At 42.3% G+C, this 16,882-nt stretch overlaps 1 protein-coding gene and 1 pseudogene across 1 annotated transcript in view; one reads left to right on the top strand and one right to left on the bottom strand.

Annotated features, from left to right (window-relative positions):
- SERINC5 (serine incorporator 5) overlaps window positions 1-16,882 on the top strand; it is a 203,092-nt gene that overhangs the window by 39,169 nt on the left and 147,041 nt on the right. The window contains exon 2 of the mRNA XM_021084491.2: window positions 14,755-14,863. The gene's annotated coding sequence lies outside the window, so the exon portion shown is untranslated. The remainder of the gene's footprint in view (window positions 1-14,754; window positions 14,864-16,882) is intronic.
- On the bottom strand, window positions 14,688-14,871 carry LOC146405609 (U1 spliceosomal RNA; annotated as a pseudogene).

Here is a 16,882-nt window from a genome sequence, read left to right as displayed (position 1 = left end):
ATATAGTATCTGGGTTGGAACCCAGGGATCCGTACTTTTTTTTTTTTTTTTTTTAGGGCAGCAGGTGTGGCGTTTGGAGGTTGCCAGGCTAGGGGTGGAATCAGAGGTACAGCTGTCAGCCTACACCACAGCCACAGCAACTTGGGATCCGAGCCACGTATGAGAACTACACGGCAGCTCACAGCAATGCTGGATACTTAACCTATTGAGCGAGGCCAGGGATCGAACCCACATCTTCATGGATACTAGTCAGATTCCTTTCTGCCTCATCACAATGGGAATGTCCTTATTTATATATTTTAAAATTAAAATTGTATATATGGTTAAGGTGTACATCGTGATGATTTGATATACATATATAGTAAAATAATTACTACAATCAAGCTAATTAACATATTTCCTTACATAGTTAGCATTTTGCCCAATGAGCGCACCCAGTATTTATTCTCTTAGCGTATTTTCAGGTTCAATACAGTATTAGTAAGTATATATTAGTAAGTACGGTCAACACACTTGTACATTAGATCTCGAGTCTTACTTGCCCGAGTTTTTCAGTTAGAGCTCACTGCTTGCCCAATCAGAACAAGCAGTTTCCAACTCCTGCATATGGTGTTTGAGGATCCCTAGGATGTTCTGAAGACAGATTGTCAAGATGATATGCTGTAAACCTAACACTGGCATGCTTTTATGGTAATTAATAAGACTAATGATTATATAACCGCATTAAAAGAATTGCAGAGGACCTGGAGGATGTAAATAATTAATCTTCCTTCACTGTGATGTTTCTTGGTCATCAATTCTGCCTCGTTTCTTAATATTTAAAGACAAGCTTCTGTCTCTAAAGCAAAACGGGCAAACAATGAAATCGATCCAAGAATCAAGCTAAGTGGAACTCCAGCAGCTTGACTCTAGATGTCAGATTTCAGCTGTCTTGCTTATGAGGATTAGCATCCCCTTCTTCCTTTCTTGCTCATCTTCCTCTGCACCTAGGATGCCAGGCCTTTTCACCTCCTGAGAGACCAGGCTCTTTACCAGCTACACGGCACTATTTACATCTCTACAAAATGAAAAAAGAACACGGCATCCTCACCCCACCTCTCTTGTCTTTCCAAGCAAAGGGCTGAACACTATTCCCATTTCCTCACTCCTACTCATGCTTCAAACCATTGGAGTCTGCCTTCTGGCTCCAGTACTTTAAGAAGTTCCTCAAAGACCTCCTTGTTGAGAAATCCAAAGGACAGGTTTACAGCTTTATCGTCTAGTCCTCTCAGCAGCATTTTACATTCTTGGCCATTCCAGACCTCCAGACCCAGAACAGGCTTTGACGTTACACAGCCCGAGTTTGAGTTCAAATCCCAACTCAGCCACGTACCAACCCTGCAACGTTGGTCAATTACCTAGTCTCACGGAGCCTCAGCTGTTACATGGGGATTGCGATTATATGTACCCATGACACAGGATATTGTCAGCGTGGAGCACAGCATCTGGCACTCAATAAGCATTCCATGAATTGGGACTTTCTTTTCCCCTTGTTTTTCTTCCCTGGTGCTCATTTCCCAGTTGTTCTGATTGACTTGTGTCACTCATTCAGTCATTTCTATAAGCATGGCTTTCTAGATTCCTAGGAATGTGCCTTTGCTTTTCAAAGTCCCTTTTGAATTTCTCATTCCCCAGTTTTTCCATTTCAGTTTTTTGGTCAGCCTCTCATTAGCCTTGACTGGTATAACCACCTCAGGCAGCTGTAATGATAAACAGTTGCTGCTGTTAGCCTCAGGGATAGGGTATCTTCATACTGTGAGCTCTTAAGTTAAATAGAGACAAGTCTTGAAAATGGAGGTTTTCAGGCAGCTGCCAGATAAGTCAAAGAGTGACAGTTTGCTGGGGTAGGGCTTTTTTTGAAGCTCCAAACCTATACTATCCCACATGGTGGTTGCTAGATTTCTGGTTTTCATAGTTGCTAAAGTTGTGAGGCTACAGCAGAGCTTGGGAGAGAATGGAGTTATGCAAATTAAAGTACCACAGAGCTCACTGTTCTTACTGAGATTCAATTATCTTTTTTTATTATTATTACTATTGTCCATATTTTATTCAGATTTCCTCAGGTGTTTGTTGGGTTTTTGTTTTTGTTTTTTGTCTTTTGAGGGCTACACCCCCAGCATATGGAGGTTTCCAGGCTAGGGGTCTAATCAGCGCTGTGACCACACACCACAGTTCACCACAACACCGGATCCTTAACCCACTGAGTGAAGCCAGGGATCGAACCCACGTCCTCATGGTTACTAGTCAGATTCGTTTCTGGTGAGCCACTACGGGAACTCTGAAATAACACTGATTCTTAACTCAAAGGATTTTTATGAGGATCAAGTGAGAAAATCCTAGTAAAGGATTCATTACATTGCCTGACATGTAGTAAGGACTCAACATATGATAGTAATGTTATTAAAGTTCCAACTCTTTTTTTTTTTTTTTTTTTTTTTTTTTTTTTTTTTGGCCAAGCTGCAGCATGTGGAAGTGATAGGGATGGAGTAGACACAGGTAGTTTTAGAAGTCCCAATAAAGGATCACAGATAACGAGAGAAACTTAGGGGATATTGGGAGATCACTATAAGCAAATAAATTGCTCAGAAAAGCCATCAGAACAAGGCAGGCTTGCTTGACTAGTGGAAGTACGAGAATTGCCTTAGGTCTTTGGGTATGGGATGGGATGAGGCCTGCATTCAGATTCAGACCAAGGGCAAGAGTTTGAGGACCACCCTTTGCTGATTTGAATACACACCTTACCAGATACTAAGGAGGAGCTTATACGCCCAGAAGGGAAGAGGCAGGCTTTTCCAACCCCCACGCCCCTTAGAGGATAAAACTGTACCCACCAGATCCTCAGGGCAGAGCTTCTGTGCCTGCCCACTTGCATCTCTCACAAGCGTCCTATCTTAATCTATTTCTTGCCTATCACTTTGTCTCTCACTGAATTCCCTCTGCGTGGAGACATGAAGAACCTGAACCTCCGTGAGTCCAGACACAGGGTGAGTGATTCTAATTTAAAACCATGGGTGTAAATCCCAATCTGGCAGTACTAACGCCCTGAACCCATGTGGGTTCAAGTCCCAATCTGTGTTCTGGCTAGATTCAGGCCGTTAGTGCTGTCAGTTTCAGAAGTTCCCTGGCCAGGGATCAAACCCATGCCACAGCAGCGACCTAAGCCATTTCAGTGACAACACAGGATCCTTAACCCATTGCACCACAAGGGAACTCAAAAAATTCTAACTCTTTAACATGACTTATAATTTACAAATAGCATCTGGGGGAGTTCCTGTCCTGGTGCAATGGTTAATGAATCTGACTAGGAACCATGAGGTTGTGGGTTCGATCTCTGCCCTTGCTCAGTGGGTTAACGATCCAGCGTTGCTGTGAGCTGTGGTGTAGGTTGCACACGCGGCTTGGATCCTGCGTTGCTGTGGCTCTGGCGTAGGCCGGTGGCTACAGCTCCGATTCAACCCCTAGCCTGGGAACCTCCATATGCCGTGGGAGCGGCCCAAGAAATGGCAAAAAGACAAAAAAAAAAAAAGGCAAAAAGACAAAAAACAAAAACAAAACAAATAGCATCTGGTGAGGGGTTAGGTTCCTTCACCTTTCACCCCCCCCCCGCCCCCACTTACCGTATAGGAGCCATTAGAAATTTCATTTTCTCTCCCTTTTTTTTTTTTTTTTTTTTTTTTTTTTTGTCTTTTTGCTATTTCTTTGGGCTTCTCCCGCAGCATATGGAGGTTCCCAGGCTAGGGGTGGAATCAGAGCCGCAGCCACTGGCCTACACCAGAGCCACAGCAATGTGGGATCCAAGCCGCGTCTGCAACCTACACCACAGCTCACGGCAATGCCGGATTGTTAACCCACTGAGCAAGGGCAGGGACCGAACCCGAAACCTCATGGTTCCTAGTCAGATTCGTTAACCACTGCGCCGTGACGGGAACTCCTCATTTTCTCTTAAATGTGTGAACACAGAACGTTCTTTCTCAGTTCTCACCTCTTGGTTCTTAGCCTTCAGACATGTAGTTCTCTTTGTCTGAAACACCAGCTGTTTTGTTGCAGGACTTACATACAGGGAGACAGGACACTGAGGCCTTTTTGCCAGGAAGTAGTGTTTATTCATGCTGGCACTGGCTCAGCAGATTCATATCCAAAGGCTGAGCCTCAGGGGCTGCTATGGGGTGCTGTCTTACACCCTCTGTTATTTTGTTGTTGTTGTTGTTGTCTTTTACACTTTGGTCCCTTTGTCCCCCTTATAAGGTAGCATACATTCTGAAATTTCTGAGTGGACAGATCTGCCCATAGATTCAGGTTATGTTACATTGTTACAGAGCTGCCCCTGTGCCTGCAGGTGCTGATGCTACATGTTGCCTTCCCTTTGTTCTGCGAGGGCCCTTCCCTTCCCCACTACAGTTTTTCCAGCACTCCAAACCTTCGCTGGCCCAGCATCTCTGCTTGGCTCTTCCCTCTGCCTGGGAGGATCTTTCCCAGACCTTCATATAGCTCACTCTTTCTCCACTCATGTCTCTGCCCAAATGGCATCTCCTTATGCAGCCTTCCCTGATCACCATATGTAAAGTGGTGCTCCCATGACTACCCTTTACCTATCTATTTATTCTGTTAGAGTGTGAGTTCTACAAAGATAAGATTTTTGTCTTGTTCTTTGTTGTATTTCTAATATTTATAAAATCCTTGACTCATGAAAGACACTTAATAACCATTTTGGGGATAAATGAATATGTGTGAAATCAATCTTGGTGAGTTTTCCTGGTAAGATACACTGATGAAGCTCTACAAAGATGCAAATAAGAATTAAATAGCAGTTCAGATACTTGCGGTGACCTCCTGGGGTCAGCTATGGGACTGTTGACAGGCACATGATCACTTTTAACAGATCCATACCATTAAGACAAGAATAAAGAGATTCCAGGTGGATACAATATCAATAAAATAGAGGCTTGGACTTCCCTGGTGGCTCAGTGGGTTAAGGATTCGGCATTGTCACTGCTGTGGCTTGAGCCACTGCTGTGGCACAGGTTTAATCTTTGGCTTGGGAACATCCATAGGCTGTAGGTGTGGCCAACAAACAAACAAACACAACCAAGCGTTCACGAGTTTCAAAGGGTAAGCCAAAAGACTGATCTTTTTTTTTTTTTTTGTCTTTTTGCTATTTCTTGGACCACTCTGGTGACATATGGAGGTTCACAGGCTAGGGATTGAATCAGAGCTGTAGCCACCGATCTACGCCAGAGCCACAGCAATGCGGGATCCGAGCTGAGTCTGCACCCCACACCACAGCTCATGGCAACGCCGGATCCTTAATGCACTGAGCAAGGGCAGGGATCGAACCCACAACCTCATGGTTCCTAGTCAGATTCGTTAACCACTGAGCCACAGCGGGAACTCCCCAAGACTGATCGTAGATTTGTAAATCTCTTTGAAAGTTTCTATCGTTATGGTCTTCCAGGGATTGGTTGGACATTTGCTGACTTTGGAAAAAGTGTTATCCTACGATACACTTGTAATAATATCTGTCTTGGGTGAGCAGTTTGCCTCTTCTCACTAGAGCTCATTGTGCAGTACTAGCCACCAGCCAGCTGTCATGACCTTTCTTATCATGAAGGGAAATCTGGGTTTCATAAGGTCTTTGTTTTCTGTACTTCCTCCCCTACTTCTTGAATTTTCCGCTTATGGAATTTTACTTACTCTCTAGCTGATGTTTCTGCTCTCTCTCTTCATATTCTTATTCTTCCTGGAACAGCTTCTTTGGAAGAATGCTGCTTTTCTGCCCAGGAGTTTATTAAGACTATCAGATTTCTGATGCAGAGTTTCGTATGCATTTTCCAGTAGAGCTTTGGCTTAAATAAGGGAGCAAGACTCATGTTCTAACTTCTCTGTTTTCCAGCCCTTGCTGAGCTAACAATTCGGCATATAGTTTAGATTGGAAATGGCCTTTATCTTTTTCGATGGTTGTAACAAAGGTTCCTTTTGTGAGCCATCTATCGTCTGTTTTTTAAATTCTCAGTCTGGTCACTTGCCAGCTATTTCTACTGCACAACACCATTACTCAAAACCTGACTTTCATTTTGTTTGTGAGCAAGAGCACTTGCTATGTCTTTTGGAAATTTCTGATGATATTTGATTAGATCACTGAGCTCCTTTCAGTTTTTTGCTGCCAGTTATAAGTGTCCAAGTCTCTTGAGTCCTGTATATTCTTTTTTTAACCCTTGGGAGTGCAGATTCTGCCCCTCTACTAAAACTAACCTCCTTAGGAGTTCCCGTCGTGGCGCAGTGGTTAACGAATCCGACTAGGAACCATGAGGTTGCAGGTTCAGTCCCTGCCCTTGCTCAGTGGGTTAATGATCTGGCATTGATGTGAGCTGTGGTGTAGGTTGCAGACGCAGCTCGGATCCCACATTGCTGTGGCTCTGGCGTAGGCTGGCAGAGACCCCTAGCCTAGGAACCACCATATGCTGCGGGAGCGGGCCCAAGAAATGACAAAAAGACAGAAAAATAAATAAATAAATAAAACTAACCTCACTGAAAGCTTTTCTCAACTCTGCAAGTTTGCAAAGTCCTTATAAAAATGAGTAGTGTTTCCCCTGCATTCTTGCATTCTTGTATTTTATCTGGTTCTTTACCTTCCTGTTTCCTGGGGCCTAAAATAACAAGTGGATTTACCACTGACATTTGATTTGTTCCTTCAAGCCCTTTGACTGCATCTTTAAGATGATTTCCTCTAAGAGACTCTTATTCTTCTTTGTATCTTGGGTTCCCCAAAAAGTCTTAGGTTCAATCTGTTGATAATCTGATAACTCTAAGAATTTTTTTTTTCCCCAAGAGGCTTTAAAATTTCTGCACAGTGTGCTGCCAGTCATTTTATATCTTTTTCTCTTTATAGACAGAAGCATTCCCTTGGGAAAATGCCAAAGTAATGACTTCTTAGGAAGACACTTATACCTACAGCTTCCCAAGGCACTTATTGAAAATCAGGCTATGGATACAGCAGTGGGGGAGTTGATGTGGCAGAAAAGAGAGAAGGCTAAGCCTAGCAAGCTCCAGATAGGAGCCTGGGCCCAGAAAAGGCAGTGGGTGCAACATCTGATTAAGCCGATTCCTGGTAGAGCCACTTGAGAAGAAAAGCCCAGGAAGAGCTGGAACTCAGGATCCATTGATCCCCCAGGATTTCCTGCTGTACAGCCTCTTGATCTGGCACGCAGATCTTAATTCCAGAATCAGTCAGGGTTGGCTCATCTCCAGATTTTATTTATTTATTTATTTTTGTCTTTTTGTCTTTTCTAGGGCCTCTCCCGCCGGCATATGGAGGTTCCCATGCTAGGGGTCTAATTGGAGCTGTAGCCGCAGGCCTACGCCAGAGCCACAGCAACGTGGAATCGGAGAATCCGAGGCGTGTCTGCAACCTACACCACAGCTCACTGGCAACGCCGGATCATTAACCCACTGAGCAAGGGCAGGGATCGAACCCGCAACCTCATGGTTCCTAGTCAGATTTGTTAACCACTGCGCCACGACGGGAACTCCCCATCTCCAGATTTTATTCCAGCCCTGCTACAGTGGGACCCTCTCCTCAACAGTAAGGTAGCCCAGTGATACCTGTGTTGGAATTAGGAACAGACCCTCCTTCCAGAATGCCACCCTGCCATCTACCTCAAGATGGTGTTAATGAATGCACTAATCTACAATGAGTATGATATGACTGCCCACTGAAGTCATGCCACCCACAGCCGACAAAATCAGACACACGGGCCTGTCCTTCAGGGCTCTGCAGTGGGACCTTCTTTTCTAGATCCCCCTCAGGGTTTGTTGACTCCTTAAACTAGAATGACTCTAAAATTAGGCGTTTTGGAGTTCCCATGGGGCACAGTGTAAATGAATCCGACTAAACCATGAGGTTGAGGGTTTGATCCCTGGCCTTGCTCAGTGGGTTAAAGATCTAGCGTTGCCATGAGCTGTGGTGTAGGTCGCAGACATGGCTCAGATCTGGCGTTGCTGTGGCTCTGGCGCAGGCTGGCAGCTACAGCTCCGACTGGACCCCTAGCCTGGGAACTTCCATATGCCTCGGGTGTGGCCCTAAAAAGACAAAAGACAAAAAAAAAAAAAAAAAAAAAGAAAAGAAAAGAAAAAAACTAAAATAATTCAAGGATGGTTTAACATTAGAAAATCTATCTGTGTAATTCACCCTACTAGCAGATTTAAGGAGAAGGCCACGTGGTCCTTTCAACTGATGCAGAAAACACACTGGTTAAAAGTCAACTCTCATTCATAACAGATTAGAAACAGGAGAAAACTTTCTTGATAAATGGACTCTACCTAAGACACCTGACACTCATTCATATTGTACTGAAAATCTGCATAATTAAAAGCTAGAAGTGGCCCTGACTTTGATATGAAAGAAACACCAAGAAAGTGTCAGGCTGCTTGTCCAGGTCTAGGTAGTATGACAGAATTCATTCCTCCCAAGGAAGCGATTTCTCATGTCACCCCAGAAGAGCAGTGAACCTTTTTTCCATGTTTCTCACTGTTCTTTCAGTCTGGTCACTAACACATAACCACAGGACAGCTGATGATCATCAAATGTAAAAGCAGCCTTCGTGATCATCTAGTTCAATTCACTTATCTTACAGTGACATCTTAGAAACCCAGAGTAAAATGCACCAAGTAAAGTGTCAGCGATTGCCTGGCTCAGCTAACACGCACACGGGCCATCCCCCCGCCAATGCAGTGGTCATCTCTTATTTATTTATTTATTTTAGTCTTCTGTCTTTTTAGGGCTGCACCTCATGGATAGTAGTCAGATTCGTTTCCGCCTCACCACAATGGGAACTCCTAGAATCTTTTTTTTTTTTTTAAATATACTATTGAAACCACACAACTCAGATGGGACTTGAACCCATATGTTGGGAACTTTAACTCAGCCAAGACTCAGATTGGGACTCAAACCCTCTGTTCTGGGGATTTTTTTGGTTGCTGCATGCAGTGGCTTGATATGGAATCTCAGTTCCCAGACCAGGGATTGAACCCAGGCCACAGAACAAGGCAACTCCCAAACCCACTTTTAATTAAAATGTTTTTTAATTAAAATCACACACCTGGTCTCAGGACTTTGAAGTTCAGGGTCTTTATGTCTCAGTGTAGAAGGAATTCAGTGAAAGGCAAAGTGATAGGTAAGAGGTAGATTTGGAGTTCCCCCTGTAGTGCAGCAGGTTAAGGATCTAGTGTTGCTACAGCTGTGTGGTAGGTCAGCAGCTGAGGTTCGAATTCGATCTCTGGCTTGGAAACTTCCATATGCCTATGGTGCAGCCAAAAAAGAAAAAAAAGAAAAGAAATATATTTATTGAAAGAAATAGACAAAGTATGGCCATCTCAGCAGGCCAGAGGCCCAGAAATACCCAGTGGTAAGTTTTGATGGGTGGGGTAATTTCATAGGCTAATGAGTGGGAGGAGTATTCCAACTATTTCAGGGAAGAGGTGGGGGTTTCCAGGAATTGGGCCACCTCCCGCTTTTTGGCCTTTTATGGTTGGCCTCAAAACTGTCATGGCACCTGTGGGCTTGTCATTTAGCATGCTGATGTATTACAAAATTCGTATAATGAGGCTTAAGGTCCAGTGGAAGTCAGTTCTTCCACCAACTTGGACCTATTTGGTTCTAACCAGTTTTTGTCATGTCCTCAATGGCTGTGTCATTCTTTAAGGGTTGTGCCCGGCCCCCTCCCCCCATTTCACTTTTGGACTGGGTTTGCTTATATTTTATTTAGGACTTTTCCATTTATGTCTATATACAATGCTTTAAACACAAAAAAAGAACTTATTAGCTTATTTAACTGAACATTCTAGTGGAAATACCTCCTATGTTTATAAGTAAGGGTGACTTTTCAATTTCTCTTTTTGTGCTGACCTTGTCTGTTTTTGGTGTCATGTTTAAACAAGTCTTGTAAAATGAGTTGTGTAACTTTCCTTCTTTTCTGTTCTCCGAAATAGTTTGTATAAGATGAAAATTAACTGTCCTTTGAAGTTTTGTTAAACAAACTCTAAAAATACCAGAGTGAACTTCCACTTGGGCAGAGTGGTGTCTGGATATCCTGGACACACTTAGCAGTAAAACAATTATGCCTCCTGGGATAAATGTTTGTAAAGTTATGTAACTGTATTGCTGAGGTGGCAAAAAAAAATCAATGTGGCATACATCGGCTGGCGGCCTCAGCTCTGGACCCCTAGCCTGGGAACCTCCATATGCCATGAGCACGGCCCTAGAAAGACAAAAAACAAAAGACAAAAAAAAAAAAAAAAAAGAAAAGAAAGAAAGAAAGAAAAAAGAAAAGCAGGAAGGCCAACAAAGTTATAGTTTCTATAAAGCTAGGTCTGCAAAATGCTAAACCCTTTGTACAAGGGTAAAGGGGAATACGTGCAAATCACACAAGAGGCCAGTAAGGAAACTTGTTTATTTTGAATGTGTTGATGAGTGGAGAAAGGGGGAAATGACTTCCTTGAGAATTTTTTTTTTTCTAGTCAATTTTTTTTTGTTTTGTTTTTGTTTTCTGGGTTTTTTGTTTTGTTTTTGTTTTTTGTCTTTTGTCTTTTTTAGGGTCGCACCCGCGGCATATGGAGGTTCCCAGGCTAGGGGTCGAATCGGAACTGTAGCTGCCAGCCTACACCACAGCCACAGCAACTCGGGATCTGAGCCACATCTGCACCCTACACCACAGTTCACGACAATGCTGGATCCTTAACCCACAGAGCAAGGCCAGAGATCGAACCCACAACCTTATGGTTCCTAGTTGGATTTGTTAACCACTGAGCCATGACAGGAGCTCCTCCTTGAGAATTTATAACCAATTTTTATTTAGGCACAAGGCTGCTTGGAGTAAAGACTGTATTTTCTAGTCTTCTTTGCAACTAGATATGGTCTTATAACTGTAGGTTCTGACCAATGGAATGTAAGTGGAAATGATGGCTGTGTTTCATTCAGGATGTTTCCACGTATGTTCATAAATGAGATTGATTTTTAACTTTCTTTTCTTGTGCTGACCTTGTCTGGTTTGAGAGTTCTCAAAAAGGGAGAAAGGTATTGTGTTAGACCACTAGCAGTCTCTGCTGTCCTGGTGAATGAGACAAAGAAACACAATTTTCATATAAGCAGGAAGGATTCTTCTGCTTTTAGGAAGATCTCAACCCTGGGATCCACTATAATAGCTGCCTTGAAAAAGAATAGCTGCTATAGTTACTGATGGAATGGGAAGGGAGATGAAGTGAATTATTTTCGTCTTCATTCCAAAGTAATCTGGAGCATTTTGTGGGCTAGAACTGGGGTTTGGGGTTGAGTTACTTAGAAAGGAGAAAATAATGTGTGTTTGTGTATGTGTTTATGAGGGAGATCCAGTACAATTTAAATATTTCTTGAATGATGTCTTTTCCTGGAAGTGCTTGTCAGAGCTCTTATTTCAAATACTGAGTACAACCCAAATCCAGTCTTCTACCTTTCTCAGTTCCTCTTATCTGTCCTAACCTGCCTTTACGTCCTTCAAAGGAGTTTCATAATAACTGCAAATCAATGCCTTGGCCTTGAGCAAGCCAGGCCTCCCCTGTTCAAACTTGTAGAGCCCTGGGTTCAAGGCCACAGTGCTGGTCAGAGAGAGATAGGAGCTGGTCAAGGAGTTCCTTTATCTGGGATGAACTACCAACATAAGGACTCTATTCCAGTCCTAGCAAAAAGTAAAAGATAAAATACAGGTAACCTCACCTTCCAGCCCAACTGCATTCCACTGCTCCGGGTGTATGTCTTATTTTCCTATCACTAGGTTGAAATCTGTAAACCACTACTGGTTTGTCTGTGTTCTGTAGAAGCAGTCCTCAAATATTTTTGCTAGCATACTCCAGATAAAAGGTTTTTTTGAAGTATGTACCCCTTTAGAGTTCCTATTGTGGCACAGCGGAAAGGAATCCTACTAGGAACCATGATGTTTCAGGTTTGATTCCTGGCCTCGCTCTGTGGATTAAGGATCTGGTGTTGCTGTGAGCTGTGGAGTAGGTTGAAGATGCGGCTTGGATCAGAGTTGCTGTGACTGTGGCGTAGGCCTGCAGCTGTTGCTCTGATTGGACCCCTAACCTGGGAACCACCATATGCCACAGGTGCAGCCCTAAAAAAGGAGAAAAAAAAGCATGTACTCCCTCACAGTGTTCTATTTTGATAACTAAAATTTCTCATCAAATTTCATTTAAGTACATAAGATATTATTATTGCATGTTAAAGTTTTGGCATAGATTTTTTATCATTCTTTTAAATTTAACTAATAGAATCTAAGTATTTAAAAAATTTTATTATAGTTGATTTACAATATTCTGTCAATCTTTGCTGTACAGCAAAGTGAGCCAGTTATACATATATATATATATATATATTCTTTTTCTCACATTATCCTCTATCATGTTCATAAGTGATTAGCTATAGTTCCCTGTGCTATATAGCAGTATCTCATTGCTTATCCACTCCAGATGCTATAGTTTGCATATACTAATCCCAAACTCCCTGTTCATCCTGCTCCCTCCCCTTCCCCATTGGCAACCACAAGTCTGCTCTCAATGTCCATGAATTTGTTTCTTTTCTGTAACAGAATCTAAGTATTATAGTGATTTCGATATGTTAATGATACCACCATTCGTTTAAAAGATACATAAACAAGCTTCTCTTTAACAATGGGAAATTTTATATCACTTTTTTTTTGAGGGGCCACACCCATAGCATATGGAAGTTCCCGGGACAGGGGTTGAATCTGAGCCTCAGCCTTGACCTATGCCACACTTGCAGCAACAAGGGATCCTTAACCCACTGTGCTGGGCCAGCAATTAAACCCGTGCCTTCTCCGTGACTCAATATCACTCCTTTTATTGCAATATAGTTGATTTACAACGTTGTGGGGGTTTATGTTTTTGTTTTTGTTTTTTCTTTTCTACTGCTGCACCTGCAGCATGTAGAAATTCCCAGGTCTGGGGTCCAATTAGAGCTGCAGGTGTGGCCAAAGATACAGCCACAGCAATGCTGGATCTGAGCCACATCCACGGCTTGCAGCAATGCTGGATCCTTAAGTCACTGAGCAAGGACAGGGGTCAAACCCATATCCTCACAGAGACAACATTGGGACCTTAACCCACTGCACCAAAACAGGAACTCCTACCTGTTGTATTAATTTCTGGTTTATATCACTGCTTATCCTTGAATTGATATTTCCAAGCCACCCTGCCTCCAAGTTTTATCTTAATATATGTATGCTTTAAAGGTTTTTTTTTGTTTGTTTGTTTGTTTTTGTCTTTTTAGAGCCTCACCTGTGGCATATGGAGGTTCCCAGGCTAGGGGTCAAATTGGAGCTACAGCTATTAGCCACAGCCACAGCTACAGCAAAGCCAGATCTGAGCAGAATCTTTGACCTACACCACAGCTCATGGCAATGCTGGATCCTTAACCCACTGAACCAGGCTGGGGATCAAACCTGCAACCTCATGGATACTAGTCAGATGCGTTTCTGCTGAGCCACAACGGGTACTCCTGCTTGAAATTTTTTTTTTTTTCAATTCTTATGTCTTTGCAATAAAAATGTTTATATAAGTTGAAATTTTCATTTTAATTTCTTGTGACTATAAGCCTCCAAGTCTTATAAGTTAACAATTATTAATGACACAAAATTGGAATGTTAGGAGTTCCTGTCATGGCTCGGTGATTAATGAATCCAACTAGGAAACATGAGGGTGCCGATTTGATCCCTGGCCTCATTCAGTGGGTTAAGGATCTGGCATTGCCGTGAGCTGTGGTATAGGTCGCAGACGAGACTCAGATCCTGCGTTGCTGTGGCTCTGGTATAGGCTGGTGGCTACAGCTCCGATTAGACTCCTAGCCTGGGAACCTCCATATGCTACGGGTGTAGCCCTACAAAAAAAGAAAAATGAAATATTATACTTATTGAAAATACTTTAAAAGTTATTTGATACAGATTTTTTTTTTTAACCTTATAGTATAAATGACTGTGTCAGGGTGGCTCACATGAATCACTCTTCAACTTTAGAGTCAATGTCCTTTTTTATCCCACAGCAGATCTCCGGGGCGTCAGGGCATTGGTAAAACATCATTTCCTAAAAAAGTGCTCCTCTCTGGGCTCAGGGGTTTTCTCCTCAGTTGCTGAAATCTGTTCTTTAGATTTTGAGGCTGGCACTTTTTGTTTTGACCAGAAGGTGTCAGGCAAGACAACTCTGGCAAGACTGTCACTTGTTAAGGGGGAGGTAGGAAAGAATTCCATGAAGCTAGGACACAGGACAGATAGAAAGTAGGGATCTGGAAATAGACTCTAAACTATCTATACCTTGGGTACACCTTAAATAGCGGCTCCAGATTGAAAACTATGGCTTACAAGAACAGTTCCCAAACTCAGGACTGTTTCACACTCTTAAAAATTGTGGAGGACACCAAATAGTATGTTTATTTGGGTTATAGCTATTTGCTGTTTGACTAGTTAAAACAGAAGACTTTTCAGTATTTATATGATTAATTTTTAAAAATAATAAACCCATTGGAAACAAAATTTTTAATAAAGTAACTATATTGTATAAAACAACTACTGTTTTACATTTTAGAAGACCTTTTTAATGTTTGCTTAATAGAAAGGACAGCTAGATTCTCATATGTGCATCTTCTTTTTTTTTCCCCCATTACCACAAATTATGCAGTTGAGTTTCCTACATTTGGGAAATCACAAGGGTCAGAACATCCAGAGAGCACTGAATAAGCCTCGCCCTGGGAAAACCACCTTTGTGATCATGGTATTGCTCCTGCCAGGTAAGTATTCACATCTGCTTCTGCTTTCAATATGTTGTGACATACTGTTTTGGCTGAAGGATATGAAGAAAATTTGAACTCAGATACTCATTTGGGGAATTCCCGTTGTGACTCAGCAGGTTACAAACCCAGCTAGTATCCATGAGGATGCAGGTTCAATCCCGGGCCAAGCTCAGTGGTGGACTGCGGTGTAGGCTGGCAGCTGCAGCTTTGATTCAGCCTCTAGCCTGGGAACGTCCATATGCCACAGGTTCGGCCCTAAAAAGCAAAAAAAGAAAGGTACATACTTGGAAAAGGGAGACCCTTCTAGCAGTCATAAAGGAGTCTCAGGGATGGCTAGGTGCCACATTTTAACTATCACTGACCGAGAAAAATATCTGTACTTGTGTCACAGAAAATATACCTTATATCTTATTTATGAGCATAAATTTTTGTAGTAGCATTGTTTTTACTAACCAAAAACTTGAAGTAAAACAATACCCAATAAGAGGAGAATAGGTTAAAAAATGTATATGGTTTATATTCATACAATGAAATGTGTATTAGTGAAACTAAATAAAAACAGCTAGATGTATTAAGATGGATGTATCTCCCAAAATAGAAATGACTAAGAGAAGTCTAAAATAATACATATAGGATGATGCTGTTTGTATATGGTTAAAAACAGGCAAAACTAAATTCGTTAAAGTTGCACGCAATGGTGGTAAAACTATGAAATGAGGGAAGGAATGTCAATATTTCCTGGGTGGAGAAAGGACGATGTAATTGGAGGTGGGCACAGGGAACTTTTATAGGACAAAGTTTTATTTCATCTGGATGGAGGTTATGTGAGTGACAGCTTTTTAATTACACTTTAAACTGTACATATATGTTTACATACTCATTATAGCTATTTTTAACTTTACAATTAAAAATAAAAAATACATCATTTGCAATAACAATAAAGAACATACTCGGAGTTCCCATCGTGGCGCAGTGGTTAACGAATCCGACTAGGAACCATGAGGTTGCGTGTTCGGTCCCTGCCCTTGCTCAGTGGGTTAACGATCTGGGCGTTGCCGTGAGCTGTGGTGTAGGTTGCAGATGCGGCTCGGATCCCGCCTTGCTGTGGCTCTGGCGTAGGCCGGTGGCTACGGCTCCGATTGGACCCCTAGCCTGGGAACCTCCATGTGCCGCGGGTGCGACCCAAGAAATAGCAAAAAGACAAAAAAAAAAAAAAAAAAAAGAACATACTCAAGAATATATTTAACAAAAACCTGTGTGGAGAGAGTGATATACCTTTTTTTTTTGTTTTGTTTTTTTCTAGGGCGGCTTCCCACGGCATATGGAGGTTCCCAGGCTAGGGGTCTAATCAGAGCTGTAGCCATCGGCCTACACCACAGCCACAGCAATGCGGGATCCGAGCCACATCTGTGACCTACACCACAGCTCACGGCAACACCAGATCCTTAACCCATTGAGCAAGGCCAGGGATCGAACCTGAAACCTCATGGTTCCTAGTCGGATTCATTAACCACTGCGCCAAGATGGGAACTCCAAGAGAATGATATACTTTTAATGAACGTTGATAAAAAGATTCAAACAAATGGAGAATTATATTCTGTGTCCTTGGATAGAAAGTGATTCCTGTAAAAATGTCAACTTTTGCAATCTGAAAATTCAGTGAAATTCCAATAAAAATTCCAATAGGCTTTTCATCAGACTTTACAAGGTGATTCTCAAATTTATGTGAAAGAGCAAAGGGCCAAGAACATTTAAGCTACTCCTGAAGAAGGTGCCAAACATCAAGACTCATTCGGAGTATAGAATTTAAAAGAGAATATATAGGAGTTCCCACTGTGGCACGGTGGGTTAAGGGTTTGGCATTGCCACAGCTGTGGTGTAGGTCACAGCTGTGGCTCAGATTTGATCCCTGGCCCAGGAACTTCCATACGCTGTGGGTGTGGCCAAAAAATAAAAAAAATAGGAGTATATAGTGCAGGGATAGACAATGAAATGAATGGAATGTAGTGAAGAGTC

Source organism: Sus scrofa, chromosome 2 (assembly GCF_054392235.1).
Source record: "Sus scrofa isolate SSC_HxYL_T2T_F1_AM1 chromosome 2, Sscrofa_HxYL_maternal_Yorkshire_Landrace_v2.0, whole genome shotgun sequence".
Classification (NCBI taxonomy): Eukaryota; Metazoa; Chordata; class Mammalia; order Artiodactyla; family Suidae; genus Sus; species Sus scrofa.
This window is presented reverse-complemented; position numbering and strand designations above follow the sequence as displayed.